Source organism: Bos javanicus, chromosome 10 (assembly GCF_032452875.1).
Source record: "Bos javanicus breed banteng chromosome 10, ARS-OSU_banteng_1.0, whole genome shotgun sequence".
In the NCBI taxonomy this organism is placed as follows: Eukaryota; Metazoa; Chordata; class Mammalia; order Artiodactyla; family Bovidae; genus Bos; species Bos javanicus.
The window spans coordinates 36,488,135-36,499,674 of NC_083877.1; the positions used below are offsets into that span (position 1 = coordinate 36,488,135).

The 11,540-nt window shown below is 41.0% G+C and overlaps 1 protein-coding gene across 3 annotated transcripts in view; it reads right to left on the reverse strand.

Annotated features, from left to right (window-relative positions):
• Nucleotides 1-2,853, reverse strand: part of NDUFAF1 (NADH:ubiquinone oxidoreductase complex assembly factor 1) — a 35,768-nt gene extending 32,915 nt beyond the window's left edge. For 2 of the 3 annotated variants that reach the window (XR_009739099.1, XM_061430820.1), the window contains exons 1-2: nt 2,677-2,853; nt 1,410-1,597 (exon numbers count right to left, since the gene is read on the reverse strand). The gene's annotated coding sequence lies outside the window, so the exon portion shown is untranslated. The remainder of the gene's footprint in view (nt 1-1,409; nt 1,598-2,676) is intronic. The other variant, XM_061430819.1, reaches the window with a different exon arrangement.
• Between the last annotated feature and the right edge of the window lie 8,687 nt (nt 2,854-11,540).

The following is an 11,540-nucleotide window of genomic DNA, read 5'->3' on the forward strand; positions in this document are numbered from 1 at the left end:
CCAGAAATTTAAACTCCTAAAATGGTACACAAGGCCCTTCAAAATGCACCCAATTCCTTGGTCTCACTTCTCACTTTCATGGGCAATACCCTCAGCTCTTAACTACAATCATGTCTGATGCACAAAAAACACATCGCTCAAAAATGACAAAAGTGACCAAACATTCTACTATCCTGGCTAATACAAGTGACTGCCATACCTGACCAGTCACAGCATTAGCCTCACTCTAGATACATAAGCTTCTTTCCTAATCATAGAATTACTTCCATCTCTCGACTACTTTCCCTCAAATCATATAACAGAAACTTAAGTCCAACAATAAGTCCCTTCTAACACCCTTTACATGAGATGCCCCATGGCTTTATGTATTCTCTTCCACTACAGTAAGCCCAACTTGTTCAGCTATAAACATGTTCCTGGTGGCTTCTGAATGGAGGGCACTGACATTGCTCTTCCTCCGTATTCTCATGAGAACCTGTGCTTACATCTCACAGCCCTTACATACTGTTAGAATCTTGCTTTTATCTGTCTACCTAAATAGCCTGGCTTTAATCTTGGACTATGGCTTGAACATTAACTGATCCTCACATGTCTGCTAAAATAAATGAACATCTTGTAAATGGTATGTTTTCACATGGACAAAAAATACAAGGGAACCAGGAGAAATAACCACAGTTGATCTCACGTCCTGGAATCACAGGTAATATCTAAATTTCCCTGACTTCTTTGAATGATTTTTAACCTCTACATATACAGAAATTTGGGAAATAAATGATAAGCCTTTAAAATGGAATCTGTACAATCTTAAACATGAATTCTCATGAATACCATGTTTAGGTTACACTAGTGAGTGGCAAATGAGGAGTATATACAAAAAATGCATATACACTAACATTACAAGTATTAAAATGTATGGACAAAAAAGATTTAGGGGTGAAAAAGACTTAGAGTAGTGTTTACGACAATGGGACTATAAGTAATATTATTCACTATTTTCCAACCCATCAATAGTGTTACTACTTCTCTAATAATATAACTTTAATTGTAAGTGTGTTGTTTCATTCTATTACCGATAAACATAAAGTCAAAATCATTAACTGGATGATCTCCAGCCGAAGTTGCTGAGTTTTCCTGACAATGTAACCTAAGCGGCTAAAAGAGAGCAGTGTTAGTGAAGTTTGATACCCAAAGCTTACGATATGCCAGAAACCGTTCTGAGTGCATTGATATTTTCACAACAACGATGAGAAAGGTACTATTATTATTCCGATTGCAAAGACAAACAAATGGAGGTTCCAAAATTAAATCACCCGAGGTCATACAACTAGTAAGTGGCAAAACTAACCCCAGAGTCCCAGTGTTTAGTCGGGGAGCGATCGTGACCGTGCCACAGCCCCCTTACCCCTCACCTGCTAGGACCGTGTCACCCTCACAAGCTCCCGACACGCCAACTCCAAGCAGGCGCTCACTTGCCTCCCCAGCCGGCGCCTCAGCGTGACTTCCGCTCGACTCCCCGCTTTTCCAGACCGGGTACTCCACTTTTCCTGTGCGGGGCCATCTGTTTTTCCAGTCCGGAGTAAAACCAGGCCTGATGACTCTAGAGTTCCGGTTGAGTGCAGATGGGAGGAAAGAGTAATAATCTCAGAGCTCTATAAACTGAGGGGTTTTTTTGGTCGGCTAGATTCCCAAAGGCTTCCCCATCCCGATCCCCAACCGCCAGATTTTTTCTGCCTTGTGTGAGAAAGTGGGGAGAATTTAGAGAAGCTTTTCGCCTCTCCTTCCGGCATCCCACCTTCAGGCTGCAAACTTCATCCCGTATCTTTCAAATAGGACTCAGATATTGCCAACATCCTTCGCACCTAAGGATCCAGGGTTCACTCGCGCTCCATCCCCACAGCCGCCCAAGAGAGGTCCACGGCCTCAGAGGATTGGTTCTGTGAATTGCCCCCCGAAACCTTTGGAGACCCACCACAAACTTGGACAGCAAGCCATCCTACCCGCCCTTCCCCAATCTGGCCCCGTGGGGTCGCCCACTCTGCAGAGTTTCGATTGTATCCTGTGCACTTTCAAAACCGTATCTTAATTGTAATTATTCATTCACTTCTCACTTCCTCTGCCACGCTGTGAGCTCTCGGGTCCAGAAGATGTTCTTCCTGTTCTCAGCACCTAGCATAACGCTAGCAGGAATTAAGCACTCAGTCTGCCTGAATCTGAATGAAAAGTAGGGCACTTAAACACGTACTCCAGGGTCCAAGACCTCGCCAAGTACAACTGCCTTTTCAAAGTTTGCTCCATCTCTCTTTTTTCACACCATCACCTCTTCCTTCTTTAAATTCTGCTGACTTCTCTAGCCTCTGCACTTACCTGATTCTGGTTCTCCTACCTTCTTGAACCTTTTCTAGCTTCCTACTTCACTGACTCTTCTTTCTCCTCGCACAACCTTAAATGCAGGTTGTCTCCAAAACCTAGCCTTCGGCCTTCCTCTTTTCTTCTTCTTCTTTTTTTCCTCTCCTTCCTCTTTTCTAGCTTATATAAGTGTTATCTACAGACAATCGGATAATTTCTTCCCCTGAACACCAACATATATTTCCAATTTCTTGACAACAGTTTCAGCTGCAGGATATACCACTAGCATCTCAAATGTGATTTGTTTAAAACAGAAAATATCACACTTACCCATTTGAACTCCTCTTCTCATCCTTTCTGTTTCTGTAAATGCCCACATCCTTCTAAGCTGAAAATTCTTGGCTATCCTTGGCTTCTCTCCTTGAAACCTCTCAAATCAGTCGCTCAGTCGTGTCCAACTCTTTGCGACCCCATGAATCGCAGCACGCCAGGCCTCCCTGTCCATCACCAACTCCCAGAGTTCACTCAGACTCATGGCCATCGAGTCAGTGATGCCATCCAGCCATCTCATCCTCTGTCATCCCCTTCTCCTCTTGCCCCCAATCCCTCCCAGCATCAGAGTCTTTTCATATGAGTCAACTCTTCGCATGAGGTGGCCAAAGTACTGGAGTTTCAACTTTAGCATCATTCCTTCCAAAGAAATCCCAGGGCTGATCTCCTTCAGAATGGACTGGTTGGATCTCCTTGCAGTCCAAGGGACTCTCAAGAGTCTTCTCCAACACCACAGTTCAAAAGCATCAATTCTTCGGCACTCAGCTTCTTCTCACTGACTCTAAATCCTCTTTGTTTTGTTGCTTTCTTTTGATCTTTCACTTTTGTTTTCCAAATCCAGTGAAACCCCAATAGTTATTGCCCTATGAAATTTACATTCAATCTGCTGATTGCCTTACTCTGAACACAATGGTTTGTCTAATTTCATTTAAAAATCACCCAGAGATAAACACAAAATTCCTTTGGCCTCCAAACATGCCACTCATCAATCCTAAACCCTTCATAATCTCCTACTCCATCTATACTACTCATACTTGTCCTCAATTTCTTATCTGTATGGTCAGGACATTCAAGATGGCTGTTTTGCTTTCTGTACAGTCCCATGGGCCACAAGTCCTTGATTCACTGACTTGACTATCCAGTCTCTTAATTATAGGATTAATTAGTCCCTCCGAACTGAGGAGATCACCTGATATCAACTCCCCCTTTTATAAACGGTAGCCTTTTTCTTCCCACCACCAAGTATGGAAGATTGCTATGTTCCGTCTGCAGCCCTCGGTAGGGTGTTGTTCCAGGACCTTTTGCTTCAGATCGCCTATCCAATAAATCCTTGACGTCTCTGTCCCTGTTTCCAGGCTCTTTCATGCGTTTGGAGGTTGGGCCTATGGGATGCAGCCCAACATCATCCCAGGTGTATCTACCTAAACCACACTCATTTCTCCTCATAAGAGAGTTCATACTTTCTCAGCTTGATGTTCCTCTCTTCCACATCCCATTTATTTGATCTCAAGTATTTACACAACTTCCCCATTCCCACCTTCCCCCAAGTCCCCAACTTCAGCTGACTGATCTAGTGGTAGCAAGCTGGCCAGTACTGGGTCAATCAGTTAGTCCCAGGGACTTTCTGAACTAACGCTGGAAAAGAGACCTTCTGACCCCAGGTGATGCTGGTGCAGGAGCTCCTGAGTGACCTCATAGTATTGTGAAGAAAACTGGTTTATGGAAACAGAAAATAATATCAAGATGCTAAGAGGGACAGAAATGGAAGGATAAAAGATGATCCAGTCAGCATTTACATTGATAGTTCTATTTGCTGAGGCTGGGCTGCATGGCTTTTCCTTAACTTCCAAGTATAAACTCTTTTACCTAAATTTATCTGAGTTGGGTTTCTTGCAACCAATAGGTCTTAATTGATACATAGAATCTACCTACTAAGAACACACCTTAAGAAAAAAAGAACACACCTTAAGTTCCATTTTCTCCTTAAAAATTTGCCCTAGTGCCTCCAACTCATAATGACTGTTTTCCTTCTGACACCCTATAATATTTATTCTTTTTTCTGTGACACTGGCACTTACTTGTGTTCAAGTGAAAACTAGATTACAAACATGACTAAACTGCTTTTTCATTGTTTTATATATAAAAGACTTTTCAACAGAGGATAAAACCCTGGAAGGTAATGACTTTTGTCATATACTTTATTTTTTTTCGTATACTTTAAAATAGATATATTCTACAGTAACCTGCACAAATTTAGATTGAGTTGGTACTGCCTCAAGAGGCCAAAAGACAAATTTTATAAAAACCTTTAAGAAGGGCTATAGTGATACAGGCAGAAGGATATTGTAATAGAGCAAATGGCAAATATTATTCAGCAATTTCACCTCTTGATTGAGTCCCTTCAGGGTTTAAGGAGGATCCAGGACATAATGATTTCAGAAAAGATTATCTTGTGGGAGTTTGAGGTCATGGTGTTGCTACAGATCCAGGGTTCATTCTTGGCTTTGCTAATTCAGGAACTTGAGTTTATCTGTTTCATGACAAGCAACTTCATGGAAGGAGAAATGACAAACCAAACTGTCCATCTGTTAATTGACAACAGAAAATATGCATGGTTTGAAACCCAAGATCACCTACCCAGGACATTCCCTTCTAGTGGGAAATCCCACTTCCAGGCCGTGAGGAGGCTCACATAATTAGAAAGAACAGGCAGTGCCCAAGCAGATTGTTCAGTAAACATGTATTGTCTAATCTTCTTTGGGAGATATTTATATCTGTTGTGCTAAGACCAGATATTTTTATGATGCCACTTTAATAAATATATGAACAGAGACATGTTCTTTTTCAGTAGCTCTTGTCTTTTAAAAATTTTTTAATTTTGTTTTTGGCTGTGCTAGGTCTTCACTGCAACCCATGGGCTTCCTCTAGTTGCGGCACTTGAGCCTCTCTTGTGGGGCACAGGCTCTCTAGTTGCAGCATGCAGGCTTAGTCGCCCCATGGCAAGTGGGATCTTAGTTCCCCAACTGGGGGTAGAACCCTTGTCCCCTATGTTGAAAGGCAAATTCTTAATGTGTCTCTTGTCTTAGTTGACTCCAGGTAGGTAAACCCCAATCCACCCTCCACGAATATATAAGCAGCAACAATCCCTTCAGACTGAGGGGATTTTATCCTCCTTTACAATTGTAATCACAATTCAAGTGGCTCTGTCACAGTCCCTCCCTGATTTGGATTTGAGAAATACCTGCTCTGTCAGGCCACAATATTATATATCTTCTCAACCTGAGGAGAAAACAAATTTTTTTCACTTGCCAGGGTGCAAGACTTGGACAGATTTAATAGCTTTTGTTTCTGACTGGCATTTTCTAACTTGTCCTCTTTTCTGGTGCTGAGCCCTAAGAGGGAAACTACTCATTGTTTCCTGGTATTTGTTCTTCCTCTATTTCATTAAAGTTTATATTTCCCAGTCTCCTCTGCAGCTACCAGTGGAAGTAAAAATGTTGTTATAGCAGCTGAGAGCTTTCCTTAAAAAACAGTTGACAGGTGTCTTCTTCCTCCTTCCCCTTTGCTTTCATATTACTGCTTAGAACCTGTCATGACAGGACCCCACGCTGGACTGTGAGGGTGAGGGCCACCTCCCGCAGAAGTCAGAAGTAGTCTGGGACCTCGAGGACTCTGTGAATTAGAGTAGCCAAAACAGCCCCAGACTGCCTATACTTGTACTCTAACGTGAAAAATAAGCTTCCCCTACCCCACCTATTTAACCCTGCTATTTAGGGTTTATCACCCAAGGTGACTCTAATCCTAAATAATATATCCCATTTTTTACCACTATCTGTAAGTGTATAGCTTGACCATCTTTGGGTCACATGTCCTTCTTAGTAAAAATAACACATCCAGATAACTAATAAGGACCTACTGTATAGCATGGACAATTATACTGAAATACTCTCTAATGGCCTATAATGGGAAAAGAATCTAAAAAGGAGTAGACATATATTTTGTATAACAGATTCACTTTGCTGTACACCTGAAACTAATGAAAAATGTAAATCAATTAAACCCCAATAAAATTTTTTTAAACACACACACATCCAGGTACACGCAACAGGAAAAACAGACACACAGGCAGAGACTTCCTAAACTCACTGAACTTTCCGCAATGTTGGAAATGTCCTCTATCAGCACTTTCCAACATGGTAGCGCCTAACCAGATGTAGCTGTTAAATACTTGAAATGAGGGATTGAATTTTTAGTTTTATTTCTTTGAATTAAGTTTAAATAGTCGCACATGGCTAGTGGCTACCATAGTGGCCAGTGTAGTCCTAGATAATGGTGTAAGAACTCTGAATTACCCCTGAATCTGTCAGCATGTGAAAGCCAGAGGTTAACAAACATGAAATGGAAAATAACTGAAGTATAAATTTTGCCATAGATTAAAACCATCAGAAGAGTCAGGTAATACTGACTCAGATGGTTTCAACCAGTAGAGCATTATTCTGCGTTTTTTCTCCCATATCCCCTAAATGTGGGCTTCCTTAAGATGTAGGGTTTAAAGCTTTTGAGGTTTAAACCCTTTGAGGTTTCATCCACTCCTACTACTTCACTGTAACCTCATTAAACAATCTGCTGTATATTCCCACTCAGGATTATTTCTTTCATTTTCAAATAAAGCCACCTGTTTCAGCATCACCTGCCTCCTAACGGTGTGAGAGGTGACTCTCTGGGTGCACATGCCTGTGTAAGAGTACCTGGAGGGAATTGTTTCCAAGCAGCACAAGTACGCTGAGGATCACCTGTTATGATAAGGGTCACCCAGTATGCAGGACTTGAAATTAGAATAACAAGTTTCCCTCATCAGAATTCAGGTACCTACTGGAACATGAGAATGTATTCCATCCAAGGAGCAGAACCCTGAGTCTTGAAAAGGCTGAGTGGGGAGGGCTTTGGGGGTAGAACACGAGTTCCCAGGACAAGAAGAAAAAATTCTAAAGATCTATTAAAAAAAAAAAAAAAAAGGCTCTGGCCTGAGCAAGGCCTCCACGGGAGTCTATGCATGCATGCATGCAAAGTCGCTTCGGTTGTGTCATGAGCAGTACACCCTGCTGCATTCTTTTTAAATATCCCCTCATGCAACTAATGAATGAATAAGAAGAGTGTAGTCAGTACAAGATAATGTACTGACTACAATGTAAAGTACACAATAATGTCCAAAGATCATAATATTAAAAAGGCTAGGGACTTCCCTGGTGGTCCAGTGGCTGGGACTCCGTGCTCCCAGTACAGGGAATCCAGGTTCAATCCCTGGTCAGGAATCTAGCTCCCATAGGCCACAGCGAAAGATCCCCTGTGCTGCAACTAAGACCAAGCACAGCCAAACAAATAAACATAAAATAAATCTTTTTTTTTTTTTTTAAAGGTTAAATGTGGCCATACACTGATGTTGGTCATAGTCTTTATGAGACCAGTATAAGCAGCTTGTACAGAATCTTTTTTTTCTTTTTTTAAAAAAATTGATATTATAGTTGATTTACAAAGTTGTACTAGTTTCCCATGTACAGCAAAGTGATTCCTTTATACATATACATTTATCCATTCTTTTTCAGATTCTTTTCCCTTATGGGTTTTTGCAGAATATTGAGTAGAGTTTCCCTCTGCTGACCATCTTTTTAAAATATTTATCTATTTATTTATTGGCTTCCCTGGGTCTTTGTTGCTGCACTCAGGCTTTCTCTAGTTGCACCAAACAGGGGTCCCTCTCTAGACGGGGTGGGCAGGCTTTTCATTGCAGTAGCTTCTCTTCTTATGGAACAACGGCTCTAGGGAGCAGGAGCTTCAGTAGTTGCTGCACGTGAGCTCAGTACTGTGCCTCAGTGGCACACAGGCTTAGTTGCCACAGGCAGGTGGAATCTTCCTGGACCAGGGATCGAACAGTGTCCCTTGCATTGAAAAGCGGATTCTTCACTACTGGACCTCCAGAAAAGCCCTATCTATTGTATTCATAGTAAGTATCTTGATTTTAGAGCAGATAGGAGCAAATAGGGGAATTTTTAAAATTGCAAGTTTAGACAGAACATTGAATATTTTATTAGAAGAGAGATGATATTAATTAACATTTATTGAGAATGTACTTTGTGCTGGCCACTTTTGTAAGTGTTGCACATGTGCTAAGCCATTTAATATTTAAAACAAGCCATAAGGCAGCTTCCATGATCATTAAACAGATGAGGGAACTGAGGACCAGAAAAGCTCCAGAAATAGAACTGATTGGAACTGGGAGAAGTGATCAATCATAAAATCATACTATTCAAAAGGAGACTAGTAATCAGGTTACACTAATGTTTGTTTGCTTGCTTTTTTATTGTGATAAAACATATACAAACTAAAATTGATCATTTTAACCATTTTTAAAGTATACAATTCAGTGGCACTAAGTACATTCACATTGTTGTATAACCCTCACCACCATCCATTTCCAAAACTTTTCCATCTTCCCAAACTGAAACTCTGTACCCATTAAGCACTAACTTCCTATTCATCATTCTCCCGAATCCCCAGGCAACCACCATTCTATTCAATACTTTCTGTCTCTATAAATCTGAATAATCTAGATACTTCATTTATGTAGACTCATACAATATTTGCCCTTCTGTTTATGACTGATTTCACTTTTCATGAAATTTTCAAGATTTATCCATGTTGTAGCATGTTAGAATTTCCTCCCTTTTAAGGTTGAATAGTCCATTGTTTACGTAAAAGAATCAATTCACTGTATACCTGAATCATTACAAATCAACAGTAAAGTAATGCTTAAAATTCTCCAAGCCATGCTTCAGCAATATGTGAACCGTGAACTTCCTGATGTTCAAGCTGGTTTTAGAAAAGGCAGAGGAACCAGAGATCAAATTGCCAACATCCACTGGATCATGGAAAAAGCAAGAGAGTTCCAGAAAAACATCTATTTCTGCTTTATTGACTATGCCAAAGCCTTTGACTGTGTGGATCAAAATAAACTGTGGAAAATTCTGAAAGATATGGGAATACCAAACCACCTGATCTGCCTCTTGAGAAATCTGTATGTAGGTCAGGAAGCAACAGTTAGAACTGGATGTGGAACAACAGACTGGTTCCAAATAGAAAAAGGAGTTCGTCAAGGCTGTATATTGTCACGCTGTTTATTTAACTTATATGCAGAGTACATCATGAGAAACACTGGACTGGAAGAAACACAAGCTGGAATCAAGATTGCCGGGAGAAATATCAATAACCTCAGATATGCAGATGACACCACCCTTATGGCAGAAAGTGAAGAGGAACTCAAAAGCCTCTGGATGAAAGTAAAGTGGAGAGTGAAAAAGTTGGCTTAAAGCTCAACATTCAGAAAACGAAGATCATGGCATCCGGTCCCATCACTTCATGGGAAATAGATGGGGAAACAGTGGAAACAGTGCAGACTTTATTTTTCTGGGCTCCAAAATCACTTCAGATGGTGATTGCAGCCATGAAATTAAAAGACGCTTACTCCTTGGAAGAAAAGTTATGACCAACCTAGATAGCATATTCAAAAGCAGAAACATTACTTTGCCAACAAAGTTTCGTCTAGTCCAGGCTATGGTTTTTCCTGTGGTCATGTATGGATGTGAGAGTTGGACTGTGAAGAAGGCTGAGCGCAGAAGAATTGATGCTTTTGAACTGTGGTGTTGGAGAAGACTGTTGAGAGTCCCTTGGACTGCAAGGAGATCCAACCAGTCCATTCTGAAGGAGATTGGCCCTGGGATTTCTTTGGAAGGAATGATGCTAAAGCTGAAACTCCAGTACTTTGGCCACCTCATGCGAAGAGTTGACTCACTGGAAAAGACTCTGATGCTGGGAGGGATTGGGGGCAAGAGGAGAAGGGGACGACAGAGGATGAGATGGCTGGATGGCATCACTGACTAGATGGACGTGAGTCTGAGTGAACTCCGGGAGTTGGTGATGAACAGTGAGGCCTGGCGTGCTGTGATTCATGGGGTTGTAAAGAGTCGGACACGACTGAGCGACTGATCTGATCTGATCTGATACTTCAACAAAAATAAAATTTTTTTTAAAAATAGCCCATTGTATGTGTCATATTTTGTTTATCCACTCATTATTTACAGATACTTAGGGTTATTTTCGGAGAAGGCAATGGTGACCCACTCTAGTACTCTTGCCCGGAAAATCCCATGGGCGTAGGAGCCTGGTAGGCTGCAGTCCATGGGGTCGCTAAGAGTCGGACACGACTGACAGACTTCACTTTCACTCTTCACTTTCATGCATTGGAGAAGGAGATGGCAACCCACTCCAGTGTTCTTGCCTGGAGAATCCCAGGGAGCGAGGAGCCTGGTGGGCTGTCGTCTATGGGGTCGCACGGAGTCGGACACGACTGAAGCGACTTAGCAGCAGCAGCAGCAGCAAGGTTATTTTCACCTTTTGACTACGACTCATAAATGCTGCTATTAACATGGATATTCAAATATCTGTTCAAGTCTCTGTTTCCACTTATTTGGATTAAACCCCAAAGTGGACTGGCTAGGTCATATGGTACTTCTATGTTAACAGTTTGAGGAATCACCATTGTATCTTCTACAGTGGCTGCACCATTTTACATTCCCACAAGCAATTCACAAGAGTTCCAATTTCTCCACATCTTTATCAACATTTGTTATTTTCTGTGTTATTTTTTAAGAACACCCATCCTAATGCATGTGAACTGATATTGTGTTATATTTTGTTTTCATTGAAGTATAGTTGATTTATGTTGTTAATTTCTGACATACAGCAAAAATACATATATATTCTTCTTGTATTCTTTTTCTGTTATGGTTTATTATAGGGCATTGAATATAGTTTCCTGTGTTATGCAGTAGGATATTGTTGTTTATCTACTTTATTTTTTATTTTTTTTAATTTAATTTTATTTTATTTTTTAACTTTACAATATTGCATTGGTTTTGCCATATATCAAAATGAATCCGCCACAGGTATACATGTGTTCCCCATCCTGAACCCTCCTCCCACCTGTCTCCCCATACCATCCCTCTGTATCATCCCAGTGCACCAGCCCCAAGCATCATCTACTTTATACATAGCAGTTTGTATCCGCTAATCCCAAACTCATAATTTAT